Source organism: Scardinius erythrophthalmus, assembly GCF_964197995.2.
Source record: "Scardinius erythrophthalmus genome assembly, chromosome: 13".
Taxonomy (NCBI): Eukaryota; Metazoa; Chordata; class Actinopteri; order Cypriniformes; family Leuciscidae; genus Scardinius; species Scardinius erythrophthalmus.
Window position 1 is genome coordinate 1,068,693 of NC_138233.1, and position 12,359 is coordinate 1,081,051.

Sequence of the window (12,359 nt, forward strand, 5' to 3'; positions counted from 1 at the left end):
TCGAATATATATTCGAATTTAGAATATTCGTTGACAGCCCTAATACAAACGATTTACAATAAGGGGCATATTCAGAAAAAGAACCGAACCCAGCCACATATACAAAAAAACAAAACAAAAAGGAGCTATAAAATATCCTGTACAACAACCTATAGAAACAAAGGAGCAGTACAACACTCAAAACAGTAAAAATTCTGTTATGTCACAAAGTATTTTTTTTGGCTGACTTGTACATTTTAATTTTTTGGAGAGATGAAAAAAAAAAAAATTGAAATCATTGATGAAACAATTAAATGACGGCTTAGAATTTTTCCATTTACTGCAGTGAATATGATATTTACACAGAAGAATGATCACATTAATTAGGTCCGATACGGACAGATCCAAATTTTCCACAAAATACAGAATTTCAACAGTATCAAGCAAAGGAACACCATCTATTTTTAGAGACAACCAATCCTTAATATCTTTCCAAAACTCTTTGGTAACCGGACAAAAGACAAATAAATGTTCCACTGTTTCCTCGAATTTTCCACAAAAGACACAAGCGTCCACCTCGAATTTAAAACGCTTTTTAAGAAATTCAGCAGCTGGATAAATATTACGTCTTATTTTGAAATGAGTTTCTTTAACTTTGGGAGAAACAGGCCATCTAATGAATTTTGAGACAGCCTTTACCATAGTGGACTGCGATAGAAATTCAGGAACCAGCAGTGGTTTGTTAAAATCTGTATATATTTTAGATCTTAACACCAAACCAATTACCTTGTTATTACATTTCTTATCAACTAAATCTAGACCATTAATCAGTAGGGCTGGAAGAGAAGGCTCGCTACTGTAATATTTTAAAATACCACAAATTAATTGTAAAAGGGGAAGAGGAACGGCTTTACAGATTTTGTCAAATTCTCTTGTTGTACAAGCCACAAGTCATATTTCTCTTTGAAACTCTCAAAACTAAGGAAATTACAACTGCGATCTAGGATATCAGTCACAAATAAAATGCCCTTCTCAAACCAATTCCTCTTAAATAATGATTTTTTATTTATTAAAATGACCCTATTATTCCAGAGTGTGGATCTATGGGGAGTAAAATTATGTGGTATATATCATTTTCCAAAAATGAAGGATTTGCTTATGGAAAATAGAGGGATTTTATTAACTTCAAAATCACACCTTAAAAGAAATTCCAGGCCACCTAACTTATCGAACAACCTTCTGGGAATGTGGAACCACATTGAATTTGGTTGAGAAAGAAACTCTTTAATCCACTTAATCCTAAACACACCTACTAGTGCCTCAAAGTCAATGGCCTTAATTCCACCTTCATTATAATCTCTGACTAGTTGAGATCTCTTAATATAGTGGGTTTTATTTCTCCACAAAAAATGGAATAAAACAGAGTTGGCTTTACTAATATTGCTGGAGGAGACATAAAGAGAGTGACAAGGATAAGATAATTTGGATATACCTTCAGCTTTAGACAGAAGAACTCTACCAAATACTGTTAAATCTCTGGTTAACCAATGACTTAAGGTCTTTTCCGTGTCAATGATTCGATTGCCAATATTTACATCTTGTCTTCTAATTGGGTTTTTGGATATTGTGATTCCTAAATATTTTACTTCTTGAATAACTTTAATATTACTAATGGTAGAATCCACACTGGAAGTAATTCACATTTATTTAAATTGAGAGTTAAGCCAGCTTTGGAGAAAGTTTGAATGATATTAATTGGTTTTTCAACCATAGATTTGTCTTTTAAAAAAATGGATGTATCATCAGCAAATTGGCTTAACCTAAACTCTTTATCAAATATAATAATACCTTGTAAATCATGTGAATTATTAATAAGTAATGTTAATAACTGAGTAGTCAAAATGAAAAGTTTTGGAGAAATGGGGCAACCTTGTCTTATTCCTCTTGACACTATAAAACTAGGAGTCATACCAGAATTTAATGAAACATAGCTACTGATATCAGTGTAAAACATTTTGATAATGCTACAAAATTCCTCTCCAAAACCAAGAAAACGTAAAGATTCTATAAGGAAGGGATGTTCAATAGTGTCAAAGGCCTTAAAAAAGTCCAAAAACATAATATAACTCAGTGTTAATAAAGTCACTATAGTCTAAAATATCCAGTATTAATCTAGTATGATTATGAATATTTCTACCTTTTATAAAGGCAGATTGACACTCATCGATAATTTTTGCCAAACCTTTATCCAGCCTTCTCGAATAAACATGAGCTAATAATTTGTAGTCATTACATAACAGAGTTATGGGTCTCCAGTTGTCCAGCAGTAAATGATCTTTATTGGGTTTAGGGATTAATGTAATGATGCCTCTTTTCATGGAAGGTGAAAGGTTGCCACTAGAAATACATTCTAAAAAAAGCATTATAAAGCAAAAGTCTTATATCTGTCCAAAAATGTTGATAAAATGCCACCGATAGTCCATCTAAGCCTGGAGATTTACCCTTTGACATTATAAAAATAGCATTGTCGAGTTCTTCTATTTTAAGGGGCTCGTCCAAATATGATTTGAAATCCTGTTCTATTTCCTCTTTTCTTAGTTCTTTTATCTTTGTGAAAAATATTGAAGACTCGATACCGGAGAATTTAGAATTATACAGATTGCAATAAAAAGTTCTTATTTCTTCGTCAATCTGATCATCATCTTCAATAATTAAGCCATTGATTGACAACTTCTGAATCTTCTTTTTAGTTTGTCTTTGTTTCTCCAAATTAAAAAAATACGAATAATTTTTCTCTCCTTCTTCTAACCATCTGGCTCGAGAGCGAATGAAGGCTCCCTTGGCCTTCTCCAAGTATAAATTGTCAAATTTCGCTTGTAGATTATTTAGCTGAATCTGTTCATCTATAGTTAAATCAGTTTTGTTGCCAAATTTGTGCATTTCATTTATCAATTCAAGCCGTTTCATACTTTTAAATTTGCTAATTTGCTTACCAGTCTCTATTGCTAATCCTCTAACATTAAACTTAAACCATTCCCATTTACTCAGGGGTGACGTTTCCATTGCATTAACATCTTTTAAAGCTTCTTTAACCTTTTCACAAAAACCCTCATTTTCAAGAAGACTGTTATTAAACTTCCAAATGACACTGCGCTCACAACCTGATTTAAGGAATGAAAAGGATAGCAAAACTGCACAATTGCATTGGGCCTTATTAGAAGAACTGAACCATGTAAATTGTGATTTATGAGGATTACTCCATCTCCAATAATCTGTTAAGTGTAATTCTGAAATCAAATCTGAAATAACTTCCTCATAACAATGACAATTTGCTTTTGGAGGAGAACGATCTAACCAAAGATCATGAGCCAAATTAAAATCCCCTCCCAAAATAATTCTATCAACAGCATAGGTGATTCTCCATTTTTTTGACAGACTCCTTAAGAAAAACAAGCAATTCCCTATTCAGTGTTTTTTGGTTATATCCATAGATACACAGCAAAATAAAATTTACACCTCCTTGTTCAATTACTACCATAAGCCAATGACCCTTCGAGTCACTTAGGTGGCACATAACATTACATGGCAGCCTATTAAACAGAACCATGACACCTGCAGAATGGGATGTACCATGACTAAAAAAAACTGAATCCCCCCATTGATTCTTCCAAAATTTAACATCATCTTCCTGAGAGTGAGTAAAAAAAACACAATTCGTCGTTTGCTCCTTGCAATAAAGAAAAATAGCCTTACGTTTTAAATGATCTTTAAATAACCCCCTACAATTTAAAGAAATAAATGATAACACCATTAAATCGAATGTGTCTCAATAAACCAAACAATAAGGACGATGCGCAGGAATGAGAAGAATATGTTCCTTTAAATTCTCAGCAATAAAGAAGATGCAACAAACCAAAAAAGCACTATTGTCGTTAAGTCAAACATTACCTTAGACTAAAAGGCATTGAATCAGTCATTCGGGGTCCACACGCCGGTTATCAATCAATGCGTAACCTTCTTTAAGGAACGCTCGCTTCCCCCTCTTCCGAGCCTCTTGAACCAACGGCCTGAGCTTTGCCCGAGCTTCCCTGTCTTGGAAAAGTCCTTCTTGAACCGAATATGCATTTCTTTGCATACTCTCGCATCCTTGGACTTTCTCCACACATCATCACGTACATTTCTCATTCCGAACTGAATGATAATGGGTCTTGGCGTGCCATCACTTCTCTTGATCCCCAAACGGTGAACAACATCCACCGTGTCTCGTAGCCGATCAACAGAAAGCGGAACCACTCTGGTTAAAATCCCAATCACCAATTCTCTTGCATCCTCTCCGTCTTTTTCTTGTAGACCAATCATTCTCAGATTCCATCTTCGTTTGTAGCGAGCTTGTTCCTCGTGGGCTTTCTTGAGAGAGCTGTTCACTATCTGTAATTCGGCGACTTTCTTCTGCAGCACGGAGATTTCTTCCTTGTTCTCAGAGATGGCGCCCTTGTTAACTTCAATATGCTTATCAAAGCCTTTCAGCAGCTCTGTCTGCTCATCCACTTTTTTGGTTAACAGTTGTAAGGCACTGAGAATAGCCATACTAGTTTCACCTTCTTCCACGGATTGCAACCTTTTTGGGAGCGGGCTTTCAATCGGCGTGTGTGTAGGATTGGTAGATTTTGAGCTGGCTACATCCATGCCTTCCAAATCACTTTCGTCGCAAGCCTCGTGCAGGGCTAACAGATTATAGTTGTGATCAGACATCTTCACAAAAAAAAAAAAAAAACAACCTTCAGTGCGAGTGATAATTACTCCAAAAGTATTAAAACAATACTTCCAATGAAAATTATGTTTGCTGCATCTTTGAATGTCAAAATCTGGGAACTAAATGACAACTAATATACAGAGCCCGCAAAAGTTAGACCTCTCATTCCGCCATCTTGGATCCTCTCCAGCACGTTCCACTTCAGCCTAGAGCAAAGGTTCCGCCAGTAGTGGGCACTCGTGCAGCGTGAGCAATGACGCACATCCGAGTGAAGAGATGGAGGGAGTTTAGCGAGTGAAGGGCATGACAATGTTGGACTGGAACGCAGCCTTTAATGACCCAGCAGGCAGCAAACTATTACAATAATGCCTCCTACTGGCAGCATCGGGAATCACACTCTACAATGACTATCAAAATAAAAGTCCCACAATAGAAGTCTTCTTTTCTCTGGGAGCATTTTATACAATAACTTTATTCTAGAGCTGCTGTAAAGCCAAAACAATCTCTGTTACTTTAATTTCCTATTAAAAAGCTGCTTTGAAACAATCTATATTGTTAAAAGCGCTATATAAATGAAGATGACTTGACTTGACTTCATGTTAGTTAATACATTAACTCATGCTAACTAATGTACCTTATTGTAAAGTGTTACAAAATGTTCATTTTAAACATGCTTGGTTATTAGAGCATTGTTCTGCATTTGGTGAAACGTCACTGAAATATAAATCAAATCAGGAACCCTTTGAATGAACTGATATAGTGTTTTGTATCTTTGGTAATGTTCAGTGAAGCTGCAGTACAGATGTAATCAATGAAGTCTTGGGGAGATGTTGTGTTCACTTAATAAAGTTGATGGGTAAATGTCCACTAGGGGAAGTTGGTGTATTATGTGGGGAACTGGTGTGTGTGTAAGAGGGGAAGAGAACATGTAATGCTAGTAAAGAGACATGTGAGTTACCTGAATCTGATCTCTTGATTTACGGGACTACACAACAATCACTTTTTACAGTGTAGGCTAAATATGTTATATGTATAATAAATATTACTGGTGTTGAGTTTACTTAAGTAAATCAGTGAAATGAGCCATTGTGTTTATGATAAGGAAGCCAAAAAATCATATCGTTGAGGGACATGGAAAAGTCTTGAATAATGAGTCTCTAAATAACCTTTATGTTCCACAGAAGAAAGAAAATCATATATGTTTGGAATGCTATGAATGAGATTACTATGATAACAGAAATGTATTTTATGGGAGAACTATCCTTTTAAGTAAAATAGAAATCAAAATGCACTTAAAATATCAAGAAGTGCAGAATGGCACATTTCAGATTATATTACTGGATTATATTTAGTGAGTATGTGTTCATGTTTAAAGTTGTTGCTAGGTCTAATGGTGGGGCTCATTTTAATTAGACAGTGTGTAAATTCAGCCTCTGTCGCCATCTCTGTTTGAAACTTGCAATTGCAGTTATTAGTGGTATCATCATCTTTACGAGGGTTGTGCATCGGCTCCTTTAACGCGAGCGCGGATGAATCTCCTGTTTGAGGAGTAGTGCGGCTGTCAGTCACTGCAGATGTGGGATATTCACTCCGGTCAGTTCGGTGGGTGAATGAATACACAACATCCAGCTGATGTTGAACACACCTATAGTCTTCCTCAGACTACTACAAACGAAGTATGTAAAACGTTGCCTCCCTCGGGAGCGCCAGCGTTACGTTAGTCGAGTCAGATCCAGAGCTGACGGCCAAGCTTTCCCGGGCAGCTGAGAGCATTGGTTGGAGTGGCCCCGTTCTCCCCGGAGCGCTGGACGATTGGTCCCTGGCCCTACCAGCGCTCGCCCCCAGTCCCTCTCTTCCCGGACCTGCATCAGGACGCCACCGGGCCCCAGTGACTTATGGCAAACTTTTTTCGCCTTGAAATCCAGTCAGCGTCCGACACGGCTTTATGGGATTAAAAAAGCACACATGACATATTCAAATGTACAATTACATTATGCGTTCTTACGTGTCCAAATATACTGTTAAAGTTACTGAAAAATATGTTTTGCAGTCCTCTGTTAAAATGATGCTGTCTGACCTCCGTGACAGTGATGCTCGACGTCTACTGAACGTTTTTGACCCCTGACACGCCCCTGAGGATTATGTCTTTACTTCGTACACCTTCGGCTCAGTTCGGCAACTTGATTGACACTTGGCTAGCTTCCTGACTTCACCTAGTGGTGATAAGCGTAAACGTGCCATCGACATTTCCTTGTACTCTGATTGGTCAAATGTTGAAAATGATAAGAAAATGTCAAGAATGGTGCTCTCTGATTGGCTGCAAATGTTATAGTGCGTATCGACGTGATTGGATGTGGCGTTCAACATTGTTCAAACTCAGCCCCATATTGTCGGACTATCCTTCGGCAGCTTCTATTGCTTATCTATTCTATAGCATCTATTCTTAAAAAAACCCTCCTAATTTAGCTTAAATTAGCTTTGTTTTACCGTTCTCTCTCTCTCTCTCTCTCTCTCTCTCTCTCTCTCACACACACACACACACACACACACACACACACACACACACACACACATTATATATATGTATATAAATCCTTTTTATTTTATTTACCATGCTGTTAATTTCCTATAAGATATTTGATTGGCTTAGAATGATAAACATTGTTCCACTCTTTCCAGTTACACTGATTGCTGGCATGTCTATTTAAGTGGTGGTTTGAATGTTGGTTTTGATGTATCAAACATGGAATCAAAAACAAGAAGGACGAGAAAGACCAAATCATCACTGCTGCATTCTTGCCTTTTCCCAGTTGCCAAATATCTTAATGTAGTGATTACTTTAATTTCTGGCGCTATGGCGTTCCTGCGCTGTGTCGGAGATGTTAGCGCGTCTCTAATAAGATCAGTCTCAAACATGATCTCTGCACGATCTAATCTATAGCGCCTTATTAACTCACTGTCATCCATCGTCTGCAACACATTTCTTCTCCCTCTTCGTCTTTCTGTCATGTTCTCCTCTGCTAAAGAAACTCTTACGCCTCTGAAAAGTCCTCGTCCGTACTCCTAACAATTTTGACCTTAAGACCTCTTTTAAGGGTTAAGATGCTTTCTGAATTACTTTTTTCTTTACTAAGATTTTTTATTTAATTTTAAGAGTAAACGCCCACATTTCTAAGAATTTTCTTAGAATTGTGTCACTAGGAGCTACTCTTTGCATTTTTGTGGTCGGAGACCTTGCCACCAGAGGATTGCCAGCAGGCTTTTTAAAATGGGGCCCAAGGGAAAACCAGAGCTTCGAGACAACCTACAGCTCTGGTATTACCCACCACAGCCAGCACTTATACAATCAGGCTCCAGCTCCAGACAGATTTTTTTTGCCATGCTCTGTTGCGGTGGATGCCGTACAAGCTGTGGAAGGTCAAGGTTCTCTGTCCCAATTCTGCCTGCGGGCAGCATCAGCTGACAGGAGGCGGTCTGCACAAAAGGGCTCGGCAGGTTTTGGACATCGATAGGATGTACAACATAGTCACAGAAACCCTCATCTTAGTCAGAAACCCTTAGTCTCTCCCTATGGAGGATCCCTTTCCCACTCTACAGATAAAGCGTCGTCGGGAAAACTCAATTTGCGTATCTACCCCGAATTGATAAAATAAAATAAAATTCTGAATCAAAACTGTAAGGAAACACCAGTAATTTGTTTAGGCTTGGTTTGTAGGGAATTCCAAACCTGCCACATATATTCAAACGCACATAACTATAGAACCCGTTCTTAATGCGCATGTGAACGCCATCAGCGTTTCTCACAGGTTCGCGTTTAAAGTCTGTGTAGAGAGAATGGTGTCGTCTTAGCGGCCCCTAATTTAAAAACAAATGATCGTTGCGACGGAAGCGAATCAATCAAAACTAACTTTAGCTGGAAAATAACTTTATTAAAGAACCGCTATAAAGCCAAAACAATCTTACGTTAAATTATACATTTATCTCTGTAAAGCTGCTTTGAGACAATCTACATTGTTAAAAGCACTATATAAATGAAGATGACTTGACTTGACATCTGTACCAAGTGTAAAGCCTTGCATGTGTCCTGGAGTCAGACTGGATCTGGGCCATCGCTCTGAGTTTCGGGTCATCCTCACGCGGAAGTAAGTACACTTTCATTCCACATCCAGTTGATAGCCCAATATCACATATCTTTGCAAATACTTTACAAATCAAATATGTAAAATATATGAATGTGTTAATTTTGCTTTTCCTAAGATATGCCTGTGATATGAGAGTCATTCGGCTCCTGGTCTAGGCAACAGTCCCACACGGGTCATTAAACAGCTGCGTGAGAACCACAGCGAGGAGTGGCCCCAGCGTCTGGCCCGGTACACCACCCAATGTGTGGACTTCATCAAACGACCCGAGGTGTCGCAAATAAAGTTCCAGGAACCCCCAGAGCCTACAGTGGTGTCGAGCTGCAAGTGGCTGCTCACCGTCTACAGCCAAGACATCCTGACAAGGCTGGATGAAATCCATGCAAGGATAACATCCACGTATGGTTCAGTCTTGAAGATGGATTCCACTAAAAAGGTTAGCAGGGAATTTTTGTTAATTTATGTTGTTTACTGTTATATCATTATCAGAGCATGCGTATAATATTCTACATGGTGTGATGTTTCATTACATTGCATGCTTCCTGTCATCTACTGCAGATCACTAAGAAGCTGTTTGTCTGTTCCAGCAGACTGGCCAGCACTGCAGGACATGAACCCAGACTCTGAGCAGACAGCAGAGCTCATTGAGGACCTCAGTGTGGAGGAGCGAGAGGAAGATGAGGGCTTCTGTGACATCAGCGAGGATCACACAATAACAGATCCGGAGGCTGACACCGGGTTCTTCCACCCTGGTCACCAGCAGTGCCACATCTGCACTGGGCTCCACATCTCCTTCACTGGTCCCTGACCCCAAACATGGCCTCACACCGTCTCGTTCATCACCTGGACCCTCAGGGAGTGCTGTCACACCTGTTCCCTCTGAAACATCTGTTTCAACTCTCCCCTCAGAGCCGGAGGATGCTGGTCAGGATGATGATGATGATGAAGAAGAGATGGTAAATACCACTGCTGTCTTTCAGATTAGCTAGAATAATTATGATGAATTAATATCCAGTGCTTTAAATTCAGACTTTCCACATATTTTAAATTTTAAGTACAACCTAAATTCATTTGTAAGCTGCAAATACACATCAAGTCATCTTTATTTCTTTGGTGCTTTGTAAAGAACATGTTAAGAAAATGCAAAGAACGGCGCTCTCTGCTTTGTACTATACAGATTGTGTTAAAGAAGCTTTACGGTGATTAACAGGAAAACAACACAATCAGTTATGGAATTATGCATTAGACAGATGTGATGTAATAATTGTGTTGCGTGTTTGTGTTTTTTAATAGGCTGTTGACTACCAAAATGTCCCGGGTTATCAACATGTGGACCAGCTGGCAGAACATCTGGTGGATCTCCGGGCCCACACAGCCCTCAGCCTGACCAACCAGAAGCCAACACCATAATTGCTCTTTGGCAGAACCTGGATGACCGGGACAAGGAACGGGTGGTGTATGGCAGTCGATGCCGAAAGAGACTGCTGAGTGGACGCTTCAAAGTACCCAAGAGGTCCACTCACCCTGGAGTCGAGAGCACCACCAGATGTGTGCACTCCTGCTCAGTGGCCTGACTGTTGCCGTCTGGTGGAGACCATCTTCATCAGACTTTGCACTCTCCACCCAAGCCCCAAAAGAAAAGGCAAGGGATCCCTGTCGAGATGGTCTCTGATCCTGCAAGACTATCGCAGGATAAGGCAGCTTGTGCTGGGTAACAGCTTGGTGATGGGAGGAACATCCATGCAGCTGGTGGAGGTTAACCAGAACACCCTGATTCAGTGGTACAACAGCAGACAGAAGAAGCAGGAGCTGTCTGTGCTGCTTCAGGGCATTCAGTTGCCTCAGCCCCTCCCTGAAGCTCATGAACCTCTCCAGGTTGCCAAACGTCTACGGACTGGGCTAGAACAACCAGGGGAGCAGCACCAGTACAAGCTACCAGAGAGCACAGCTGGTCAGGCAAAGCAGAGGCAGACTTCTGTTGGGCGACCCCCTCTCAGACCCAAGGCACCAGCGCAGAGTCAGATGTTGCTGACACCATCAGCACCTGGAGCATCACTGCAGATGGTGCCAAATGTACTTATGCCAGCAGCACCAGGTTTCCAGGGTGTGCCAATGTTTCAGGGTGTGCCAATGTTCCAGGGTGCGCCAATGTTCCAGGGAATCCCAATGGTCCAGGGAATGCAACTGATACAGCCACTGTTACAACCAACAGCTGTACAGGGCACCCGCTTACCCGCTGCACCAGCTGCCAATCCAGACGCCATGCCCAAGAGACCCTACAGGAGAACTGCAGAGGCCAACACTTGTAAAAAATGTGTGCAATTCAAAACAAGTGCAAAAGGACATAGCCAGTACAGGGGCAGGGTGCACTGGTGTACTGGTGTACTGGTGCACTGCCCACAGACCGAGACGCTTTCAAAAGAGGTGTGGCTAGAGGAAATGCAGAGAACCTTTTCCAAATAATGTACAGTATATATTTTTGTGTATATAGTATCGTGTATATCGTGTGTTTTAACAGTTGTTTAAATAGTTCACAATTGATAATACTTGTGTTGAATATTATTTAACATTTTAATTTATGTTTTTATGTTTTTTAAACGTTATTTAACATTTTATTTAACTTTTTATTTCTTGATTTTTATTTTATTTTATTTCATTTCATTTCATTTATTTATTTTTAAAACATGTTATTTAACATTTTAATATTCATTACTGTTCTGTTGGCATGATTGTAAAATAAAAACAAATTGACAAGTGATTGCTTTTTGACTTTTACCTTCATATAACACTATTTCAAGTACACATTGTTATTCTTGCGATAGACATTTTCAGCATATTAGTTACTATTTAATGGGTTGCATCTTTGTTTATTGCATAATAATGCAAATAACATTATTTTTCATGAAAGAATATCAATAAAACACAACAAATAAATTACACATGTATATTTTATTAACACTGGAACAGCATGCATTCAAAAAGAATGCTTATTTAATTAAAAAATAAATATTACAAAAAGTTGGCTTTAGCTGGATTCGAACCCTGGTCTTGGTGAGCACCTGCAATAGAAAACAGTGTAATATAAATGCATGATTTTCCCACACGAAGAAACCGGAAATTGTATCATAAGACCTATGCTGAGGAAGACATATCTCTGAACGTCACATTTCACCCTTTCTTTTCTTCATTTTTTCTTTCTCTTCTTCCCCTTCTCTTTTTCTTCCTTCCCCCTTTTCTTCCCTTCTTCCCCACCTTTGTTGGACTATTGTTTCCCAGCTTTGTGTCAAGTTTCAAACCGCTCAGCCACGCTACCGCTGGAGCAACACTCGACCCTGACCCCTTTCGGGTAGTGCAATCATTACACTCCACGGCCATCGCCGAATGAATTTGGGCAAGAAAGACAAATAAGGAGCCCCTAAGGGACATGGCGATGGAAAAAACAAATCTGAGATGATAGGCAAAATTATGTGTTAGTGCTTTTGCGTTCT